We start from the raw sequence: 12,744 nt of genomic DNA on the forward strand, positions 1-12,744 counted from the left end.
CTGGGGATGTGCCCGCAACCAATGTACATGCCCCTGACTGGAATAGAACCCGGGACCTTTCAGTCCGCAGACCAACGCTCTACCACTGAGCCAAACCAGTTTCGGCTATTTTATTTTTTTAATGCCAACAAAAAGAATGCTACTTTATTATTTACACATTTGGTTTATTTCAAAGGTCACTGCTCTAGTATCAGAATTTGTAGCCTAGTTATTTGTTTCCTTTGGATACAATCTCCTTTCATCTCAATATTAGCACTTGAATAGAGGCCAGGTGTTACTCCAAAAGCTGGGAGAGAGCTCTGGTTGCTTTCAGGAGGAGGTGTGGCCAATGCTTAGCAGAGTATAGCCAGGAGCAAAGTTAGTACAGAATAAGGAGATAACTCAACCTTGTTGAGAGAGTGACATGAGAAGAAATTGCATAGTGAATTAGCAAACTTCCAATTCAGCAGGTAAGGGCTTGGAAGTCACCGTGTATTAAAAAGTGAGAACCTGAGCAGACTGAAAGACTAACAATTCTTTTTGTTTTCATAAGAGATGGGAGGGCATAGAACAAACCCCTGCCCCACATTGGGAGAGATGGGTGACTACAGGGAGGCCAGTCCTATCTGCACAGAGATTAGACTCAGAAGTGGGAACTGCTTCGGGGACCAGCAGAGGAAGTAAGAAAGGGTCTAGGATATCTTGTGAAGGCAGGTCCTCCTCAGACCCTTGGTGAACTTGATTTCGAGGTTGGGCATGGGCAATGGTAAAATGTACTGGGGTGGCCTGAGGGCACTGGGCTTGGCCTTCACCCCGCAGGACATCTCAATCTCAATCTCGCTGAAAGTCACGGTGGGTGTGTGGGTGGCTGGCCAGGATGTGTCTAGCCTGCAGGACAGTGGTACTGTCATTGTGCCAGTTCCACCCTCATCTGTATATAGGCAGGTGTTAAACTTCAGCTCTTCCTATAGGAAAAGAGGGCTGCTGGGAGAAACACCCAAACTGTAATTGATGTGTTACAGAAAACTGGGGAAGAACCAAGCAATACTTAGAGAGATGGAGTTACATTTATTACCTGTGGGTCCAAAGGAAAATATCTCTCAAATTTTGGGCCCCAACATGGAGGAACTTGCCCTATTTATATATTTTTATCTTCTTTGTCTCCCAAATATGGGGTGTTTCTGGCCCCTTTTGCAAGTTCTAAAGAGCCCCTATGTGCTGGGGCCTTGAGAGCTCAACCAAAGGCCTGGCCTGGTGACTGATAATTTTGTCCGGGGAAGGTTTAATGGCCTCTCTGAAGTAGGAATAGTCCTATTTTCCTTATTATTTAAGCAAGCAAGCATTTACAGAAGCCAAATAGTAGGGTTAAAATATCAAACAGCAGTTTTTATATAAGATGGATGCTTCAGATGAAGCATTGGAGGTTCAGCGATGGCAACTCTGAGGGTTAAAATGTTCAGGGGGTCCCAGTCAAAGAGGAGCCCACATAGTATTATGAGATTTAGCTCTAGGAGTTTGACCACATTCTCTCAAGGAATATTGGAGAAAACTTATCTTGTGCTTCTTGCAGGGGAGGGGAAAGGATTCATTTTGTAATGCTGGTTAGCACTCTGTTCTTAATGAGGTCTTCACTCATGGGAAACCAGTTGAGGATAATCTAACCTGCCCAAGGAATTATCAGGGTCTAAATGAGCTGAGGGAAGGGTGGTATCCAATTCCAGAACCGTCCGTCACCATTCAGTCTCACTTAAAGGGGAGCACAAACCTGAGAAACTCCTGGGAAGTTCAAAGACTGAAAGCCTGAGCCCCAGTCATGGGACTCTACAACACTTTCCCTCACACCAGACCTCACCACCACATTGCCAAAGGCCTATTTGCCCAGTACATCACATCCAGCTATAAAGATAACATTACAAAGGTATACTACAAGGCAGAATGTAAAGAGCCACGGCAAGCATCAAAGCCCAAGTCAGAACCAGATGTAGGAATTATCACACTGGGAATTTCAAACAATTGTGATTAATATGCTAAGGGCTGTAAGGGACGGTCAGATGGCACACACTACAATTTAAGGAAACAACTTGGAATTTATATTTACTACTTCTACTAAGATTCAATTGGATATGACTTATTTACATTTTCACTGATAACTGCAAGAGAGACTAAAATAGGCTCCGAATGGCCAATTACTAAAATAAAATGCTTTTATTATGGACACAGTGAACATTAGAGGTTAGAATATAATAGAGTTCCTATCATATTGTGCATGTATTTTAGTGTGTATGTGTGTTTGTGTATGTGTAGTGTGTGTATGTGCAGTGTGTGTGTATGTGTGGTGTGTGTGTGCACACATGTGAAAGAGAGAGAAAGAGAGAGAGAGAGAGAGAGAGAGAGAGAGAGAGAGAGAGAGATTGAGATTTTACATTTTTCAGTTTGACCTAAAGTACTTTGAAGTGATGAAAGTGTGGGATTACCAGCACTCACCAGCAGACCCTAAGCATCAAATGAATAATTACTCTGACACAGGTTCGCTGTGAAAGAGAGGGCTAAGGCACTGCCTGGCTGTATGCACCAGACAGTCTCACCTGCCTGTTCAGGCTTTTATTGTAACAGCAGTTTTGGATGGAATTTATTTTAGATACTATTAGTAGGGTAAGTTATCTTGGGAGAAATCATGTGTCTGCACTGTCCTTTAAGCAAGGACACCTAAAGATTAAGCATAAAGACGCCAGTAAAGAGTTCACACATACACAGACTTGTTTGGAAAGGTGAAGGGACAATTAGGGGAGGGTTGCTTTCAACCCACTCCCCTTTTTAGAATTTCCTCTTTATACACTTTCCAACCAAGTATCCTGTGCTCCCCTACAGGGGAAAATTGCAAACTCATCTCTCAGCATCTGTCTATAATATTAATTATATCAATCATCTTGTAGGTTCCAAATAGCACAGCATAATAACTAATATATTATAGAATGTAAAAATTGATAAAAAATTAAATCACAACTTTTGGAAATTACTTAAAAAATTTAAAGTGACATAAAATAAGAGAGAACTGTATACAAGAAGCTATGTATGAAATTGCATTTTGAAAGCATGGCTACTATTTGCTTTTCATGAGTCAGGCTTTGCTTCGTGATGATGGATTGCATACAGCTTGTGTTTTAAGAAAAGGCAATGGGACAAACTAAAGAGACTGATCAGGAATATATAATAAGAATATCCATATGCAGATTATGTTATATATAAAATTAACTGCCAAAAATGTAAAAAGCAACAGATGGCTAACAGGGATGTATTTAATCAGGGATGTCATTAACTATATGATAGAACTTTAATCTAAACTTGCATATAAGATACACAAATAGCCTGACTAGTGTGACTCATTGGTGAAGCATTGACCTATAAACCAGAAGGTCACTTTTTTATTCCCAGTAAGGGCACATGCTTGGGTTGTGGGCTTGTGTGGGGCATGCAGGTGACAATCAATCAATGACTCTCTCTTATCATTGATGTTTCTATCTCTCGCTCCTTCTTCCTTCTTCTCTGAAATTAATAAAAAATATATTTTATAAAAAGATGCACAAATATGGTTGACAAATAGATTTTTTTAAAGTTTGCGAGGTATATAAAGAAAAATGCCTATATGTAGAAAAAAAAAACTGGTAACTAATGGTAATGTTACTCATATATGAGATCATGTCCTAAAATTTAAGAACTTATAAATAAGATTTTGGGGAAAAAATAACTGACATTTATTAATCAGATATTACATCTGAAGTTGATTTTTTAATTTAAAAGAAATACCCAACAAGTTTTCATGTGTGGCAATTAAATGTTTACATAGATAAAAGTTGAATGATATATACATCTCAAACATATGAAATAATTATATTTTAAAGCTCTGAGAAGATAATCTTATGACAAAGGTGTAATATGTACTTAGTAGAGGCCTGGTACATGAAATTTGTGCACTGGAGGGGGGATCCCTCAGCCCGGCCTGCCCCATCTTGCAATCTGGGACTGTTGGCTCCTAACCACTGGCCTACCTGCCTGATCGCCCCAACAACTCTGATTGCCTGCCTGATTGTCCCTAACCATTCTGCTTGCCTGCCTGATCACCTCTAACCACTCTGTCTTCCTGTCTGATTGCCCCTAACCACTCTGCCTGCCTGATTGCCCCTAACCATTCCCCTGCCTGCCTGATCACCCCTTACCATTCTGCATGCCCTCCTGATCATCCCTAACTACCTCTACCTGCCTGCCTGATCGCCCCTAACTGCTCCTCTGACTGCCTGATAGCCCCTAAACACCTTTGCCTTAACTCCTGCCACCACAGCTTAGTCCAGAAGGATGTCTGAAATGTTTGAAAGGTTGTTCAGCTGTTCAGCATATTACCCTTTTATTAGTATAGATTGCTACATAAGAAACTACCCAAAAACTGGAAGCTCTAAAAGTAAGCATTTATTATTGCTAACAAGCATCTAAGCCTAATAAGCTAATCTTATGGTTGTAGTAGTTCAGTTGGCTTCAGCTGTGCTTACTCATGCATTAGGGTTAAGCTGGCAAGAACACTGCAGGTTGGCCGATTTACAATGGCATCACTCTGTGTGTGGAATTTGGCTGGCAGTTGGCCAGCAACTCTTGTTCTCAAGGCACAGTATATATTCCAGAGCATAATATAAACTTTTAAAGCCTAGACTTACACAATTCACTGATATTCTACTCATCACACTAGTCAAAACAAATCACAAGGCCATCCTGGATTCATTTCCAGTGGGAAATAGATATCATTTAATACACCTATAAAGTCATATTGCATGGGGCATAGGATATAGAGAAGGGGACTATTTTAGAAACCAATTTACCATGCTCTTTTGATGCCCTCCAAATTCATGCCTTTCACACTTGCAAAGTACATTCAGTTTACTTCAAGAGTCTCTAAAGACATATCAAATCATGGCATCGAGTTCAAAAGCCAGAATATTACGATCTACATCAGTACAGGTGAAATTGTTCAGATGCATCATTTTTTGACCTGGGACCTACAATTTAAAAATACAATTGATCTGTCACCTAGAACACTCAAGATACAATGATAAGATAGAGACAGAATAACCACAATAGATATTCATTTATCATGGGGGGAATGAGAGGTAAATGGCAGTCATCATGGATATATATAGGCCATACATTGTCAGGTTAATCTATCCTAAGAGTAAGAAGTGTTGCATTAATACATGTAATTTATGCTTCCTGGGAGAGTTCTCAGTCTATGATTTAAAGAAATCTTTCAAGAATAAAGATAAATTAAAACAAAAAGTAGTATATACTTGGTTTAACCAATTTAAAAAAATAATATAAATAAAGAAATCTTCATTTATCCCTTTAGGATAATTTTCCCTAAAATAAATTTTAGATGACTTCTGTCATGTCTATAATTTTCTAATCTTTGGGTCTCAAAGACAAAACTAATTGAACAATTTAGTGTTAAACTAAATAAAAGATTAAAATGAACAGAGACATTTAACTAGAGTGCTCTGTAGCTAAACTAGATATAAAGAGTGTTTAATTTTAACTTTAACATTCAACACACATTGGCTAATCATAGGTGTTACAGAGAAATGCTATGGCACTGAGATTAATGAGTCAATTTTGACAAACATACTGATACTCCGTCTTGTGAAATCTGAAGCACCATATACTTTTAGAACCACAATGATGATTTTAATTTATATTTCCATTATTCCACATTTTGAATAAAATATATCAGCAAACTAGAGTGCAAGTTGATTTAGTGTTGCAGACCTCTGGGGAATTCCTTGTTCACTGCCCTCATTGATTCTTTATTAAAAACAAAAAACACAAAAACAAACAAAAAAAACCTATATAGAAAGGTAAATATCTTTATCGGGTTGATTTTTTTTATCCTCCATAGAAAGTTAGAGTATAAGAGACCTCTTTATCATCTGAATAAAATCTAGTCCTCTTTAGTTCTGCTGGAAATCAGTGCTCTTTACTAACGAAACTCCTTTTTTTAAATAAATAGAAAGCTTCACCATATTTATTCATCTCATTTTCATTTCTCATCATTAGATATAAAAACTTCCTCAATAATTGTTAATAACTAAAGTGAGTAACATATTCTCTCTTCATAAAGACACTCCGTGATCATAGTGAAACTAGAGACCCAGTGCATGAATTCATGCACCAGTGGGGTCCCTCAGCCTGGCCTGTGTCTTCTCACAATCCAGGACCCCTCAGAGGATGTCATACTGCCTGTGGGGACTGGGCCAAAACCAGCAGTCTGACATCCCCTGAGGGATGCAGTAGTGTGTGAAGTGGCAGGTAACCAGTGAGGAGCCTGAGCCCAGAGCTTCCACCCATTCCAGCCCTGCTGTATCTGCCGCCACCTCTGCTAGGTAGCACTGCGGTGGAGGTGGGAGAGGCTCAAGCCACTGCAGCTGCGCTCACCAGCCATGAGCCAGTATCTGGCACCTGTCAACTGAGCAGTGCTCCTTCTGTGTGAGGTCATTGACCACCAGGGGGCAGCTCCTACATTAAGCATCTGCCTTCTGGTGGTCAGTGCACATCATAGCAACTGGTCAAAAGGTTGACTGTTCAAACAGTTGACTGGTCACTTAGGGTTTTATATATATATATATATATATATATATATATATATATATAGAGAGAGAGAGAGAGAGAGAGAGAGAGAGAGAGAGAGAAATATAGATATAGATATAGATATAGATATAGATATAGATATAGATATAGATATAGATATAAAATCACTCTAATGCTATTTTAATAAAATAAAAATTCTTTTTTCATATTTTTATAAAGTTCAATAAGATTTTTCCATCCCTAATTTGTTAACGAGGAGTTCCTAATTAATCCATTTTATCATCAATATTGGACCAGTGACTCATCTAGTTTATGTCAGTGGGGTTTCAAAATTGTGGGATATCCTAGGCAAGATACCTTTGAGCCCAGCTGGTGTGGCTCAGCAACTGAGCATCTATCTAGGAACCAAGAGGTCACAGATTCAATTCCCAGTGAGGGTATATACCTAGGTTTCAGGCTTGGTCCCCAAAAGGGTGTGCAGGAGGCAGCCTATCAATGATTATCTCTCATCATTAATGTTTCTATCCCTCCCTCTCTCTTCCTCTCTGAAATCAATAAAAATATATTAATAAAAAATATACCTTTCATTCTTAAATATCACCCCATAGCCATGTGCAAACTTAATTATACATTAATTAAACTTAATTTTATATTAAGCAGTAAATAGCTAACTTAAGACTATGATTAGTACTTTAAGAACAGAAATAAGATAACACAATAGTGATTAACTAGTCAGGGTTGACTACTTTAAATAGAGAGAAGGCTATGTTCATATAGTTCAAATAGTGGGCATAAAATATTCTACTGATTAGAAAGTGGAAAGACAAGAAAGTTCCAGACACAGGAAGATCTGAAGGGAGAGCAGTCCAACTATAGGAAACATTGTGATCAAGGACTCCCAGAACAAGAGTGGCCGTGGCATGTTTGATGACCACTAGGAAGCCAATGGTGATGGAGTCCAGGTAGAGAATTTCAGAAATAGAAGTCTAGAAATGTACAGAGGCCAGATAACATAGGACCTTCTAAGCCCAGAAATTCTGGATTAAAACTCAAATCTGCATCCAACAAAATTATTTTAACCAATTTGTGGGCTTTCTGTAGGTCTGCTTGTAGTTAATTCCATTTGATATAAGCCAAAATCACATAGAGAAAGCACAAGACCTCTCAGACTTTCCAATCTCCCAAACCAGGTGAAATTTGTGAGGTGTGATTTTTTCCAATGGAGCTAGAATTATCTAAAATGTTGTTTCAGATTTGTAGTTGTAACCTTCTGGTTTGAGAAATCTTATTTTTCCGAATGAATTTCCCACTGAAAAAGTAAATAAATAAATAAATAAATAAATAAATAGTTTATAAAAATGTTTTGCGAATACTGGAGACAAAAGGACTTGTGTGACAAGAGGCTAGAAAGAAGGAAGTTCAAAGATGTACTGTTTAGTACTATTTAGTACCATTTTCAGCCTCAAGGCATTTCCAAACTGGAAAGTGGTAGCAGAGTGACGAAAAGCAGAGATTTTTGTAAGTTCTTGATGCTACATAGAGAACACTGATTTCAATACAAACCAAAAAAGGAGTCCAAGGAATTCACCCTGGAACAAGTTATAAGAGTGAACTGAAGATCTAACAGCTAGCCCAAAGCCTGAAACCTATATGTAAATATTTATATCCTGATTGGTTTAAGGCAGAGGTTCCCAAACTTGTTTGTGCCGTAGACCCCTTGCCATGTTTTTCGGTTTGGGGTAGACCCCCTACTTACCTGATATTGATTTTTTTGTAAATTTCTAACTGTAGTGAAGTTTAGTGTTAAAATTTAATAAAAAATAATGTACCTACTTTTCTCCAGCATTCTCAAACAAAATAACACTGATTCACTATAATTTGTATGATAAACTACCAGTTTATATTTTTTTAAATATTTTTTCAGCACTTTCCTATTCAAGATTCAGGAAATGAATGAACGTATTTTTCTCACATTCATATTTATAGAGTGACGAATTGAACAAGTCTGTGCAAGTTCGCGAAGCTTTGAGACAAAAATTGGCAAGAATGTTTACTGCGCATATGCTTGTAACAAGATGATACTGGTATATCATTATGTGCAGGTTTTTATCCTACAACTTACACAATTTTATAAACATATATAATAAATTTTTTACTTCATAGGTACTTTTATAAATAATTTATATGTTTTTATATTATAAGATAATATGATGTAAGTAAATAGGTACTATCAGTGTATGTTGAGATCCACTATCGTGGACCCCCATTTTCATTTCATGGACCCCCAAATTTTTTTTTCGCTGACGTAGACCCCTTGCAGGTTGTCATAGACAACCTGGGGGTCGATATAGACCACTTTGGGAATCACTGTTTTAAGGTGTTCTGCATACTCCATCCGACCACCACCACCTCAAACACATACACACACGTTAGTTGTTTAGCAGAGGACAACTAAAACTTTCTTGGAGATAGAAATAGTATTCTGAGTTTTAAAATGTTTCTTATAGTTATGCATTTGAGTGTGATATTGACTCAGAAAAAGAAAACACACACACACAAAAAAAATACATGCAAAATGCATAAGAACTGACTAGAAACAAAAGATCAAGTTCACAACATAAAAAGATGAACAATATTCAAATATTTTGATTCAGTAATGAGAATTATCAAATAAGAACTTTGAAATAGCTGTATTTGATATGTTTTACAAATTAAATGACAACATAGAGGATTCTGAAAAAAACTGAAAATTTATTAAATAATCTAGAATTCTTAGAAATGCAAAAGTAATTAACAATGCAATTGATGATATAGCCACTGCATAAAGAATGACTGGACTTTGAGAAACTGAAGAAATTCTCAACTATTTTATTGCACTATAAACTGACTAGCTTTTAGTTTACTGAAATGAGTTACATTGTCCTTTGGTTAAAATAGGATGCTAGACATTTGTCAGCAAAATAGAGATGGTGCTTACCACCTCAATCACTAAATAATTATATTACAACACTATTTAACTTGTGTATTTTGATGTATTTATTTCCTACTTAATTTAACAAACTTAGTTTATTTGTAATCTCATTCGATAATGAAACAGAATTTTTTGGACCGGAATGCCCAGTATTCCCCTGGGAAGGATGGTTCCCTGATTCCCTGGATTCTTTGTCCATCGAAATCGAAGAATGAATTCAAGGACGAAAGATGGAATAGCAAAAAAATTTCCAGTCCTGCAACCTTGAGAGTGGTGGGGGTGGTCAGGATGACGGTACATGGTCCCCTCCAGGTAGGAGTCAGTCCCTGGGTGGTCTTTACCCAGAGTCACGAGGTTGGAAGGGATGGACTGGATCAGAAGTTGGTACAAGCAGAACTTCTCAGCTGTGCTTCTGCATTGCTTTCTGGGTAGATTGTAAAACCTGTAAGAACTTGAGTAAAAATTAGCTATGGATTTCAGCCTTTACCCATCAGAATCTGTAGAGGCCCCACTGGATTCCCGGGCAGCCTTCCGGGCTGCTTTGTCTGTGGCCTGGTTCCCTCTTGCCTCTGTGGAGTCCCCATACCCTGCAACATCACTCCGCACGTGAGCTGTTGCAATCACATACCCACCATCAGTACAAATTGTCACAGATTCTTCTCTTGCCCACCAGAGTGCCTGAATAAGGGCAACCAACTTGGCTTTCTGTGCCGAAGTCCTGCGGGCAAGTGCCTGAGATCAGATGGTTCCGTCCAAAGCAACCACCACTGCCCCTGCACACCTGATTCCTCCCTGGACAGAACTGCTCTCATCCATGAATAGTATCTTGTCCAGTGATGCCAGTGGGGCGTCAATGAGGCCCAGGTGGGCTGTCTTTACAAAACCATAGACCTCTAACAGTTAAGTATTGGTTCCTCAGGGTCATCATCAGGAAGGAGGCTGGTAGCAGAAAAGCCTGAAACTGGATGACTTGAGCATTTGACATCCAGCGCTCTGGTGTGCTCCTGACCAAAGCCTCAACTGCATAGCTGTGGCCACTAATGCCCAGAGGCAAGCAGGCTAACCAGATGCAACAGGGTCGAGTCTCTTGGACAAGAGGCCACGGGTCTTTTCCAAGGCCCAAGACTCTGGGCGAGGACCCCTTTGGCTATGCCCCTTGTCTCACATACACATCTGGTAGTGCCAGTTGGCCCATCATCCTTGCTCAACCCATGCCTGTCTCACTGCCTAATATATTACCTCAAGGATCCTGGCTCTGAATTCTTTCAGGGAAAATGGGCGTTGAAATTCTCTTCTGTCGTTACTTCCATGCGGAGATGGTTCAGAAGTTTCTCTCAGAGGCAAGAGATCCTTGCTGTCTGTCAGAGGGACGATGAGGCCTGGGCACAGAGGAGGTGGGCTTGTGACCTGGCAGAGACAAGCTGTGACAATTAGAATAGTAAGAGTCACAACATCCTTGTCTCTCTGGAGTCATGTCCATGAAGATGCAGGCATCTTCTAAGTCTATTATACAGTTTTCTGCAGGTCACTGTCAGGGCTGTGCGCGGTGGCTGGTTCCTCTTTCCAGCCACAAACACAGTCTGTCTAATTCCCCAAAATGTATTCTGGCATGGGAAAGATTTGCTTCGCTATACACAGGTAGCTTAACCCCTATACAACTGGGCTTGGACCTCTGCCTAGCAAATTATAGTCTACAAGTTCAATATGCAAGCTCTGGTCCTCCCAATCCAGTGGTTGGCAAACTGAGGCTCACAAGTTACATGCTGCTCGCAGGCCATGGTTTGCCGCTCTGTTGACTAATGAGTTTGCCGACCACTTCCCCAACCCAGTGGGGTCTTGGCCTGTCCCTCAGTCAGACTCCTCCTCTCTTGGAGAATCTCAAAGTCCTGAAGGCTCCCTCCTGGGTCCAGGGACAGCACCTTTTCTTTGCCCTTTTGTTAACCCTGTTTACTAGTTACAGGGTCCTTCCATAAGCTGCCAGTCCAAACTAGCCAGAGTTGCAGTTAGAAACAGCCCTGCATATTACAAAGCACTCCTGTGGCAGTGGGTTGGGTACCAGGCCCCTGCCTTTGTACCCATCCCCTGTGGCAGTGCCACAATCAGTCCTCTCCGAACAGGAAGGGGATCTCAGCCCCTCTCTGCTAGCAGCAACAGGTACTGAACCCTTTCAGTATATTTGACCAGCTTCATTCCCGGCCACTTTTACAGATTCCAGAGCCTGTTGTCTTCTTTTCACCAGCAAGCCAAATGACACTAGCCTGTATTATTTCCTATTGTGAGTTAGAGGAAGACAATTCATACAGAGGGGAGCAATAGAAATAGCCAGCAGGAGTTTCAGAGAAAACTACAGGCCTTCACTATAGCAGCCCTCCCTCCCGGAGGCTGGGCTCCGACCTGTGGAGAAAAATGACTCTTAGTTGGCCTGGAAAAGAAGGCAGAGGATGACAAGAGTGCAGGGAATTTTTATTAAAAGCCTGGAGGGTCTCCTGAAAGAAAGATCTTTAATTCAGCACAGGCAGGGGGCAGGGCCCTTAAATTCTCTCCGCCCTGTGGAGCTGTGAGCCCCGAGTCTGAAAGTCTCAGTCAGGCAAGAAAAGCCACAAATACCCTTCAATCTACCCCAGAATTCCAAAATTTCAACCTAACACAGCAAAATCACAGAGCAAACCAAAGTCCCTAGTACACAAACACAGACAGAAATGTTTACTAAGTGGGCTGATTCCTCCCATGATAGAGAACAAACATCTCTGAGAAAACTAACTCAACAGCGCTGCTTGAGACTTTTGCAGACCATCACCGATTCAGCCTTTAGCAAATAAAATGTTGTAACCAGATGAGTGAAGAGAAAATCAAAGTAGCTTTTGCTTTCACACAAACCAGTTAATCAGCAGATAATTATGCCAAGACAGACAAACATCCATACTCACACTCTCTCAGTAGACTAGACCAGACTGGCACTGAGCAGATAATGCCCAACTCCCCAGATGGGCATGGGGGCACTCCAGGCACCCACGCCCCAGAACAGAATTCTTGACCAACATCTCCTTGAGAACCTACCGTAGGAGTTAAGACTGCGTCCAGCCCGCCTTCTCTGTAGCAAATGGGCTAGTCCCATACACAAACAAACAGCAGAGTGAACCCATAAGTCCTTAATCGAATCTGAATTCACT

The sequence above is a fragment of the Pipistrellus hanaki genome, assembly GCF_964339955.1.
Source record: "Pipistrellus hanaki genome assembly, chromosome: 3".
NCBI classification, from domain to species: Eukaryota; Metazoa; Chordata; class Mammalia; order Chiroptera; family Vespertilionidae; genus Pipistrellus; species Pipistrellus hanaki.